Source organism: Arachis ipaensis, chromosome B07, assembly GCF_000816755.2.
Source record: "Arachis ipaensis cultivar K30076 chromosome B07, Araip1.1, whole genome shotgun sequence".
Classification (NCBI taxonomy): domain Eukaryota; kingdom Viridiplantae; phylum Streptophyta; class Magnoliopsida; order Fabales; family Fabaceae; genus Arachis; species Arachis ipaensis.
This window is the reverse complement of record NC_029791.2, coordinates 41,765,391-41,777,681: the sequence shown is the minus strand read 5'-3', so window position 1 is coordinate 41,777,681 and position 12,291 is coordinate 41,765,391. Positions and strand designations below refer to the sequence as shown.

At 37.6% G+C, this 12,291-nt stretch overlaps 1 pseudogene; it reads right to left on the bottom strand.

The window, feature by feature from the left end:
- The window catches only part of LOC110265042, a 33,006-nt pseudogene continuing 22,238 nt past the window's right edge, over positions 1,524-12,291 (bottom strand).

Genomic DNA, 12,291 nt, shown 5'->3' with positions numbered 1-12,291 from the left:
ATATGCTAAATTGTAATTTAATATTTAATATATATAGTATAACTCGTTGAAACAAGAGAAATTAAAACTTGTCACGTATAATAAGTGGACAAATAAAAAAAATTATCATATAGTCAATACCTAATTAAAAAGGTCAAATACTAACTTAATTTAAATAATTACATATGCTAAATTGTAATACTATTATTAATATATATAGTATAACTCGTTGAAACAAGAGAAATTAAAACTTGTCACGTATAATAAGTGGACAAATAAAAAAAATTCGTAATTATCATATAGTCATATTTGGTTTATATTAAGAGTTGATAGCTCCATCTCTTTTACTTAAAAAATTATTATGCACTATATTTTCTATAGACTCTTTTTGAAAATTCATGTTTTTGTCTTTAGTTCAATTATATTTAAATTTAGATGAAGCTTAATTTTCACTCTAACATTTCTATTCCTTGAACCACTTCTGCGTTGTAAGCTAGACAAGTCCTCATATTTGGAATAATATTGGAAGTTACTAGCAAAGGGTAAAACTCATTACAATAGAGATAAAATTTATGAATCCCATCAATTTAAAATCTGAAGTGAAACATATCTGAATAAATGAAGCCTTCACTTTACACCCAAACTACTTCATTAAGAATTAATAAATAATTTACTTATTCTACTCAGCAAGAAAATATCAAAGATTATGAAAAACAAGAACTGTTTTCAACAAAAATCAGAGATACATGAAATAACCAAAGTTAAAATTTAGATGTAACATCAACAATCAAACTACTATAATTCCATTCCAAAATTTGCATTCAATATCAATTAAGACATAAATTACTTTTAGTCGGGTATATTTAAGTTATGGCATGAAGAATGCAAAGGTTATAATTCATGACATCAGCAATCAAGTATGATGACATAGTGAAATCATATCTAAAATGGATTGCATAACTGAATTTGAGCATCTACTATTTTTAATTGCATAGAAGGTGGAGATAGTATGCATTTATCCATCATAGTTAAATATCTTGGCGAACCTCTATCTCTATCAGATGTGCAATCATTGTCTCTAAGGTAACAAGGCCTTCTCTGATCTTTCATATTTGCTTCTATATTTAACACAAGTGTGACACTTTTCTTCAGGAGACTTAGACCTGAGTTTTCTCTATTCAAAATTGCTTTCATCCAATTCTTTATGTGATGAGCTGCCAAACCTCTAATGATATTGACCTGGAACGTCTTCTATTGTGATGCTCAATTTTTTATCTTTACTATCACCCAATTTATCTTTAGTGCGATGCTTCCCTTCAACAGATCTTGACCTGTTTCTTTTAGTGTGATGATGCTTTGACCTATCAGTTTTGATTTTTTTTCATTTTCTTTCATTAATTTCATTCTTACTTTCCGTTGATCTTGGTCTAGAAGGCCTTTTATCACTAGGCCTTGACCTTCTATGCTTACTTTCATCTGATTTCTCAGGCAAGCATTGCTTATCATCCACAGATTTCAATCTTGATCGCTTACTATGCCTGGATTTACTTTCTCACGCTCTTACTCCTATTCCTTCTTGAAGCAGATGAATGCCGATCAAGGTATCTATTTGAATTATGTCTTTTTCTTCTATCATTGTGTTCTCTAATGTCTCTATAGGACCTTCGATCACTTTCACAGCTTGAATAATGATGGAACCTGACTGGTGATCAGGACCGATGACCCCTGTTATAGCGAGTAGGAGAGTGGGAACGAGACCTCCTCCTTCTTCGATAACTAACAGGAGATCTTGACTTTGATCTAGATCTTGCACGACGAGGAGAAGGAGACCTGAAAATGGAAATTGAATTAATGAATTAGAGACCTTTGTTAGCATATGACAATGAAGGACAAAAAGAAATAATATACAAATAAGATTTTGTCACCTTAATCTAAACTTTTCTTGTTCCACAATCATTCAACCATATATTTTAAAGACAAATCAACATGCAACAATTTTAGAATACTATGCACAGTAATTGCACACATTGTGGGAAAAACCCTTAAGATTGATGAGAATGAGTAAAATTATAAAAAAAAAATTAATTTATTTAGAATGAAAGTAATGTGATTAAGTGTAATTTACTTAGAAGTGATTAAAAAATAATTGAATACTATGTATAGTAAAAAATTGATATTATTGAAGGATAAAATTAAAATTTATTTCTATGTATCATTTTTTCCCCAATATTTTCGTCCTATTTAAGTCCCTAACATTTCGAAATTGTCTCAATTTTGTCCCGCCGTCAATTCTGTTAACGGATCCCTAACGACAGGACAATATTGAATCAATTTTAAAACGTTAGGGACTTAAATAGGACGATTCAAACGTTAGGGACAACTTTGAGACTTTCCCCAAATGTTAGGTACAAAAATGATACTTTACTCTAAAACATATATCACTAAATGAAAACTTTTAAAATGGGGACAAAATTATGATTTTATTTTATTTTCCTAAAATATCAAAATGACAGAAACCTCAGGCACCTTTACCAAACTTATAAATCTATTTCAAGCATTACTCTAATGGGTTCATATGGCACCCTAAAATGAATTAGTTGCAAAAATAAAAGCATTGAAAATGAATAGTCAAGAGAAGAACCAATAGAACAATTACACTACAAAAATTTGACAAGTAAATAGACCTAGTTTGTTTTGTTTTTCTCTTCAATTTCAGGTCCATCAACTTTCAGTTTCTTACTTATTTCAGCAGCTCGGGCTTCTGCTACCTCTGTTGCAAACTTCATGGTGGTGGCTTTATTGGCAGCATGCTGTGCAGTCATGATTTGTTACATAAGCAGAGCTTATTGGAATTGTATTTGTTGCATTGCCACAGCTTGCTGCATCATCAAAGGAAGAGATGATGAAGCAAGGGAAGAATTCACAACAGATGATTTTTACGGAAGAGATTTTGCCATCTCAACATTCAGAAGCTGACCACCGACATCTATGTTATTTAATGCCAGAGCAGCAGTTACCTCTTTAGGTTTTGAATATTCTATATAAGTAAAATGCTTTGAATCAGCAATTGTGCATTCAACAACTGTGCCACAGAAGCCAAAGAGTTGTTTTAGCTGTTCAACAGTGAGAAGTGGACTCAGATTGCTATCTTGGAGAGTTTTTTTCAATGCATCATTCTTACTAGCTTTTTCAGGAGAGCTTGATTAAGTTACCATAGATGATAAGAATGAAGCAAGAAATACTTAAACGGAAAATAAGAACAACATAAAAAGATGTAACTACTGAACATGACAAAAAGTCACCAACAGAAAGCACTTCTTGTTTAAGAGCTTTGTAATACCAAACACAGCAATGAACAAAATTAACACGCCACAACATACCAATTGAATCTTTTACTGATTGAGCATGCACCTAAGTTGCATGGGCTTGAAGTGCTTGGGCAGCAACTATTGCTTGTGCAGTAGCCATTTGGTGAGTCCATATTTGATAAATTTTGACTTGGATTGGATGGATTTCATCATATAAACTCACACTTATTCACCAAAATAGCATATTTTGTGATTTCTCTCGAATTTGAACCTAAATGTGAAAACATGTGTTTTTGTGCTTAAATTGATCATTTTAATTCCATTTTTATTCCATTCGATGCCGTGATATGTTTTGTTAATTGATTTTAAGTCCTGGAGGCAAGAATGGCTAGGCAAAAGTGGAAGGAAGCATGCAAAAAGGAAGATTTCATGAAAAAAAAGGAGAAGCGTACAGTCAAGTGTGCGTACGCGCAACCTCCTATGCGTACGCACAAGTGGAAAAATCAGCAAGTGTGTGTACACACACATCTGTGCATACACATAAGTCCCTGTTGCGTGAAATTGAACTCGCACAACTTCACCGGCAAGTGCACCGGGTCGTCCAAGTAATACCTCAGGTGAGTGAAGGTTGATCCCAGGAGGATTGTTGGATTAAGCAAGCAATGGTTATCCTGCACTTCTTAGTCAGGAGAATAGAAAGATAGTGGTTGTTGTTGTAGGTGCATAAAACAAAGTAACAAAGAAAGCAGTAAAGAATTAACGTAGAAACAATAATGAGAACTCAGTTAAGGCTTTGGAGATGCTTTATCTTTCCGGATCAATACTTCTTACTGACTACTTTAACAATGAATGATTCATTCTATGGCAAAGCTGTAATTGATTAACGCCATTGGTCGTGGTCAATTAATCTCCTCTAATCCATATCAAACATCGTTGTCAATGTTATTTTAACATGAACGAAGATGAAGCTCACGCAATTCATTTTCCCTTGATCCTACTTAAAGTGCCATAGACAAGGTCAGAACTTTCGGATCAAAGATTGAAGCTCAGTATTCTAGCCTTAGCGCCACAGAAACCTCATCATCCATGACTAATGAGATTTTATGTCATATATAAAAATTAACTCAGATAAATTATTGGTTCAGGTGATGTATTCTCATGCTTTAACTCAATACTATCTAGGTCATGACTCGCAAGAACTCATGTAGAATAAGGGGTCATACTCTTGTTGCACCCCAAATTCATAAGATGAAGAACGACAATACATCATAGAATGGAATCAAACATATATTAAAATAGAGAAGTAATAATATTAATCCATAGGATAAGCAGAGCTCCTAACCTTAACCTAGGAGGTTTATTTGCCCATAATTTATAGAGAAAACTTAGATATCTGATAGTAAAAGTTGATGATCCAAGTGTGTGTTTAAACCTAAATGATATCCTCTTTAAATAGGAGATACTAACCGTAAAATATGTTAATTTAAAATTAAAATGTACAAAGATAAATGAAACTAAGCTAAGGAGTGCTAAAATCCACTTTGGACTCACTTTGGTTGGGTACTAAAATCCACTTTGTTCTGTTTCCACTCCAAGCGTGTTGTTCCTGTTCTAAGTGCTACACATAATCACAAACGTTAAATAGCAAGGAAAAACTATGGAAATTAATAAAAAAATAAAATAATATGAACTTAAGCTAAATTAAATAGAAGAAAGAAAGACTATACGTATGGTTGGGTTGCCTCCCAACAAACGCTTCTTTATCGTCGTTAGCTTGACGGACAGCTCCTTTACGGAGGTTGATAGGGGCTCAGATCTTCACCCCTCATGGTGAACTTTCTTCCTTTGCTCTCATGAATAAGCTCAACATGCTCCAGAGACAGGATCTGGCTCATAGCATGTGAAACTACTAGACTTTTAGTGAAGACAACTTTCATTCCTAGTGAGAAGTGTTCGGTCGGAATCTTCTTGTTCTGCCAACCCTTGGGTACCTTCTTCTTGGTGCCTCCTTCCTTTGTAGCTGTAACACCCTACCACACAGAGCTTTACACCTAGGATGTAAAACAGAGGTGGCGAGGTGCTATGACTGCTAAAATAAAATACATACATATAATAGTAGAAAGAATATAATAAACTAGGAGCCTTGAAAAATGGGTAAAACAAAACTTGTAAAATAAAAAGTGCAACGCTCCGGAAACGGAATAACTTGCATGTGAAGAAGCTTAAAGATAATAATTATGAATAAGCAAAAGAGTGGATAGATATCCAAGAATACAACATAACTAACTCCTGACTCAGCCTACAAAGCCAAGGCTGATCGGAGAATATTTACACATATATATACATAAGTATCCCAAGTACCCAAAATACAGAAACAGGACCCTAACTCTCCTTTCACCTCTATGAGGAACAAAATAATGAAGTTTCTTGGAGAGCAAGCTAGTACATATATATATATATATACATACACAAACTGAAAACCCAAAATAACCCAGGGACCGCTCCGCTTCAGGGATCCAGGCGCCTAGCGAGAAGCCTCTCGACCTACATCTGAAAACAATAACACAGTATGGGGGTGAGAACCGGAGGTTCTCAGCATGATAAAGGTGCCACGCATATAATAAATACGGTCTTGGGAATGCCAGAGGCAATCCTAGAACTCCATCATACAATTATAAAACTTACTTTCTAAGCAGAAGCCATAAAAAGGGGTAGGTGACCTAATGAATTCTAGCCTTACATATTTTAAACCTAACATTAACTCCAAACCGGTCCACCCTTCCTCCGCTCCTCCATCACCAATTAGTTTATACAGACAAATAAGCAAACAAGGCAAGCACAAGTAACTTACAAGTAATACAGATAACAAGTACAACAGATATCATGTTATAATCACGTAGGCATTCCCAAATAGTTCACAAACAAGCAATTCAAACAATGTGCACATGATGCATGCCTGTCCTATGGCTGTTGATATCAACTGTCAGTTACGTAGCCATCCCGACATGTTCTCAAGCTCAAAATACACCATGGGGAGAATCCCCAAGCTGACATGGGGAGGAGAACGCCCCCAAGCTCAATAATATCCATGGGACGAATTCCAAGCTGACATGGGGAGAAGAGACAACAGCCCTAGCTGACATGAGAAAAACAATACCCCAAGCTCAACAACAACCACGGGAAAAATCCCGGCTAACACGGGGACAACACCCCAAGGCCAAGTTATTCAATCATTTCTCATAATTATCAGTTTCATTCTCGACACCAATTCATATCTCATCTCATCATTCTCAACTTTACTTAACTCATTGCTCATACATTATATTATTCTTGGTTGATTAACATCATTAATTCTCAACTTCTTACATTATCTTCTTACTTACCTCATACATCTCGTAATGCAGAAAGTCAATCATTTAAGCCTTAACATCATAATTCATTCACATATACGCCTCCTCCTTTTATAATTCATCATTCTTACCTCTTACTTCATCCCCAAGTTACCGTAAACTCCTATCTTCCACTAATTACTAAGCTTACCAATAAGATCTAAGGTTAACAGGGCAAAAATAGGGGTTTAGGGGTTCAAAACCATGTTTAGATCATGACAACACAGGTGCTGGAAAACATAGTGTGTGTGTACGCACACATGTATGCGTGCGCACAACTTAAAAAGAAAGAAGAACGTGTGCATGCGCACGAATGCGTGTGTGCACACACTAGCCAGGAATCACTTGGTGTGCGTGCGCCTCAGTCCCTGCGAGCACCACCAATAGAAAGCATATCCTGGTGTGTGCGTGCGCACAAGGGTGTGCGTACGCACACTTTCTGAAAACCACCAGGTGTGTGTGCGCATAAGGCGTGCGTACAAACAAGTAAATATTTCGCTTCTGTTGGGTGCGTGCGCACAATTGTGTGCGTGGGCACACACCAGAAAAACCTGATTCTGCTGTAACATTCAAAATTTCATTTTTCGCACTGATTAACTTTATATCAATCTCAAGCTTATCAAACATTCTTTAATTTAAAACAAACCCCATTTGCATCCAAAATTTATGGAGTAAGTTATGGACTTCCAAAGTTCATCAAAAATTCACTTTTTACCAAAACACACCAAACCGCACTTTTTACCAAATTCACATTCCTTACCCATAAAACCTGCACATTTATAACATATCATGCCCCTATTTCATTAATACTATCTACTAACACATTAATACTCACACCAATTCATAAAACTCATACATTATTCAAAATTCCACCCTTCCAACTACAAGCTACCATATTAAAATTTATTAACTCATTTCCTCAATTCATTGATAACCACTGATAAACCCGTATTTCATGAGTTCTTTTGTACTTAATTAAAGTGATTTATTCAACTCTTCACCTACTTATTCACATTAATTGCATGGTTTCACTTTCCCTTCCCTATTATGTCATATAATGAAAAACATGTTTTCTAAGCTTTAAAAATTAACTATTTTAATTACCTTTATTTCCATTCGATGCCGTGATTAGTGTGTTGAGTAGTTTCAAATTTTCTAAGGCAAAAATGGCTTAAAGGATGAAAAAGGAAACATACTAAAATGGAAGGAGAAAGCAAAACGGAGCTTTAAAGAAACTGGTATCCACGCGATCGCATGGATGACGCGATCGCGTGCCAAGCACGAATCAGCAGCGACGCGGCCACATGACTGACGCGGTCGCATGACTGACGCGACCGCGTGGCAAGGAATAGCTCCAATTGACGCGACCGCGTGACCCACGCGGACGCGTGACATAGGCCATGCACCAGAAATTGCAGAAAACTCTCATAACGAGTTCTGAGGCCCTTTTTGGCCCAAACCCAAGTCCAGAAGGCATAGACCAGAGGTTATGAAGAACATTTGAATTGATTATTATTATTTATGAATTATTCCATGTTACAGATTTCTATTTGAATTAATGATAATTGAGGTATTTTCAGTTTATGATTGTTCTCTTTGACTTAAGTTACCATTGCTTCCCATCTAAGGATATTTTTACTATTATTCCAGCAACTTTACTTTTTCCCCTTTTGGTTCTGGTTAAGAATTTAGTAACTCAACAGTTATTAAACTCAATACAATTGATAATCGTGATCTTGCTAATTGAGCTGAACTTAAATAATCCCAACCTTTTCTGAGGAAATAATTAGGATTCAAAGGTCAACTTAATTAATCCCTTGACTTTCCCTTACCCTGGTAAAGGTCGATCAAGTGGAGTTTAGATTCAACTTTCATTATTGTTGAGAGAGATAACTAAGTTGGACCTCTAATTTCTCTACCTTGCTAAAAGTCGCTTTACAGTTATTATTTATTCTTAATTGCCATTTAATTCACTTGTCATTCAGATTACTTGCTTCTCACCTTCTAAACCCCGATTATAACCTTTATAGCCAATAATAAGAACATACTTCCTCGCAGTTCCTTGAGAAGACGACCCGAGGTTTGAATACTCGGTTAACAATTTTTAAAGGGGTTTGTTACTAGTGACACCCAACATGTTTGTACGAAGGGATTTTTGCCGGTTTAGAAACTATATCTACAACGTAACCGTTTCTATGAATTTCTTTACTGGTAGAAATCCCGACATCAAAAATGGCGCCGTTGCCGGGGAACTGCTAACGTGTGCCTTATTATTGGTTATTGTAAATATTTTCCTTTTGCCTGTTTATTTATTTTCGTTTTTCCTCTTTATCTTTATTTGCTACTATGAACTCTCACCCCTCTCGCTTTGAGTTTGGTTCTAATATTGTTAAAGGAAATAGAAGTTACAGCAGGAACGCGCATCAAGGTCAGACCAATCAAGGATGGATGGAACCAAGAGGATCTAATCAACCCTTTTGGCAGCAACACCCTCCGAGATATCCTGGGCAGAGACCATTCTACCGTGCATACCCAGCTGAAAGACATGGTGGACAACCTTGTAACTACCAACAAGCCCCACCCCGTGCATATGAACCATCCTTTCAACATAACCTCGAACCACCACACTCACAAGCTTCTCTTCACCATTCGCCATCATATGATCCTTCCTTACCCCAATACCAATCCAATCATTCCCGATCATCACCACTTTCCTTTGTATCATGTCCAAGTCTGGAAAACCGTGAAGCAAAGGATCGCCTAAAAGAAATAATGATTAAATTTCAAACAACCGTTCAACAGCTGGAGCAAGCACTAATTCAATGGGCTACTAGGCGCTTAAATATACAAGGATCAACCACAGCTCCATGTGGACAGCCCGATGAAGAGCGTAGCATGAAAGAAATACTAGAGACTCCAGCGGACAAGATAGAGAATGAATTCATACTAGAACAAGTGGAAGAAGCTGTCATTGTTCAAGAAGAAGAGTTGGTTGAATTGGTTGAAGATCTAGGCGATGCTGAACTTCCTTCGGAATCCATAATTGAGGAAAACTCCGTCCAAGATGCCACAGTTGACACTAAGGAGGATACCGTACAATCTCCAAGGCAAGTCATTTATGAAGAGTCAGACGGAATAATCCAAGAAGCAAATTTCCTTGATGATGATAGTCACAAGTCTAGTTCTCCTAGTGATGAGCTTGCGTCCGCAAGTGAATTCTCTGAGATCGAAGAATCTTCCCCAAGTGAATATGAAGATGATGCGGAAGTAGATTTCTCTCAACCTCCAATCTATGACTCGAGTGATGAGGAAGACATAGAAGACTTTGACCAGGATACAGATACAATTGAAGATCTTTACAAGGAAGTGGAAGAATTCACAGAAGATCACAAGGAAATGGAACTTGCAGAACCACCAAAAACACCTATCCTAAGGCCATTACCACCCAATACAAGTTTCAAGTGGGTAAAATCCTTAACTTATAAGTTTACTTATTCACTTGAATATGGTTTGCTTGAAACAGATGGCCAGCTTAGAGCTCTCTGCGGCTTTAAGAGTAAGAGGGAAATGGCTCGTATTCAGAGCTGGTGCACCAGGTTCAATAAGGTTCCACGCTTCACCTCGAAGTACACGGATTGGTATCGTGCTCAATTGCATGGATCACAGAGAACGTTTGGTCGCCACGGTGAGACTCTACTCTTTAACCCGCCCGAATGGAAACTTACAAATCAAAAAGAAGGCGGATCTAAAAACACAGCTTGGGATCATGGATTATGTTCTGACATTCGTCATTCCGGGAGGCTGAATATCTGTTTAAAGCTGCACAGAAGCTTTACGTGCCTAGTTTGGGACCCCGGAGGCTATTGGCATTCCAAGCACTGGTGGATATTTTTGGACGAATTTAAACACAAGCCACCATAACAGGATACTCTTCCAATGTCCAACTTAAGGACTTTAACTAAAAGTGCTAGGTGGGAGACAACCCACCATGGTATGGTCGCTTCTTTCTTTTTCATATTATTTCTTGTTAATTGCTTTCATTTTTCCTTTTTAATTTTTATTTATTAAACCTGGAATCATGCATAAGCATCCATGATAGTCATTGCATTCTGCACTTTTCATGCATAAAAAAAAAGTGGTTGCACGACGCGACCGCATGCCCCATGCGATCGCGTCATATCGCGAAAAACACCACCCATGCGACCGCGTGATCCACGCGGCCGCGTGATATATATATATCGGCGTAAGGATCCAACGAACAGAAAGTTGGGCTGGAATCGTGCGGCCCTTGTGCATTTCGCACAAATTGGCTCACGCGATCGCATGCCCCATGCGATCGCGTCACTGCCCAATACCAACCACACATGACCGCATGAGCGACGCGATCGCGTCGTATGGATTGCACATCGCCCCAAAAGGAGACAGAGAGTTGCGCTGAAACGGCGCTGGAGTCGTGCGTTTAGCACAAATTCCTGCGACGCGATCGCGCAACCCATGCGATCGCGTCACCCTTCTTTTCCCCCCTCTCATGCGATCGCGCACTCCGCGCGATCGCGTCACTCCCATTCTCGTCCCAACCACGCGACTGCGTGCCCCACGCGGCCCCGTGGATTCGAAAATATAACCCCCCCAGCCCGCGAACCCTATCAGTTGCGCAGCCCTCCCCTTTCACCCCCAACCCTCGCCACCCCGTACGCCGCCGCCACCGCGTCGCCGTGCACCACCACCACGCCGGACGCTGCCGCAGCCACCTTCTTCCCTGTTCCACCCCTTCCGCTTACCAGGTTCCGCAACACGCAACCATTTTTTATCTGTTCGTAAATTTTTTGTATTTTTTTTATTCTATTTATGTTCATAATTAGGATAGTTAGACTTGCATGTTGTAGTGGATTTCTAGGTTGTTAGGTAGCTTAGGCTGTGGTTAGTGGATCTAGGTCTGTTTACTTGCACTGTTCTTACTTCTATTTTACCCTATGTGCAAATATGTTGCTGCTATAATCATGTTTCATATGCTGCTTTCTTGTATGTTGCTGCTGTTTACATTGAGTTTTTATGTTTATTTTATATCTATGTACATGCAGCTTGATTTTTAATTCATATGAACTGATTACATTGCTGTTTATTTTCCGGGACAATCCAATTTTAGCCGGAATGCTGCCTAATTTTTTTTTTAAAAAGTTGTTTTCATTCATGTTTTGGTTTCACATTTTTGAAATCTGTTTCCCTCTGCTTTACCCAAACCACTACATGAATGCCATGGCAGACTTTCTCATACTTTTTGATTTCCTGGTTCATAAAATGCTTGTTCAAATTATGAGTACTTCTATTCTTACCTGTGAATCCTTGTTATATGGAATTTTTCTATGCCACTTACCTTCCTAACTCACTGATTTTAATTTACTAATTTCTTTTTCCAATCCTAACCATACTAACCCTTTTGATCTCTTTTCTGATTATTTTCACTTTCCTCTAACTTTCTAACCATGGCATATTGCTTATTTTCTTTCCATTTAACATTCATTGAATCATATTTCACTTACTCATTTTCCTTATTTTATTTCTCCTTTGCCGCTTGGATTTCCTTTATTTAATTGCCTATTTGCTTTCCGATTTTA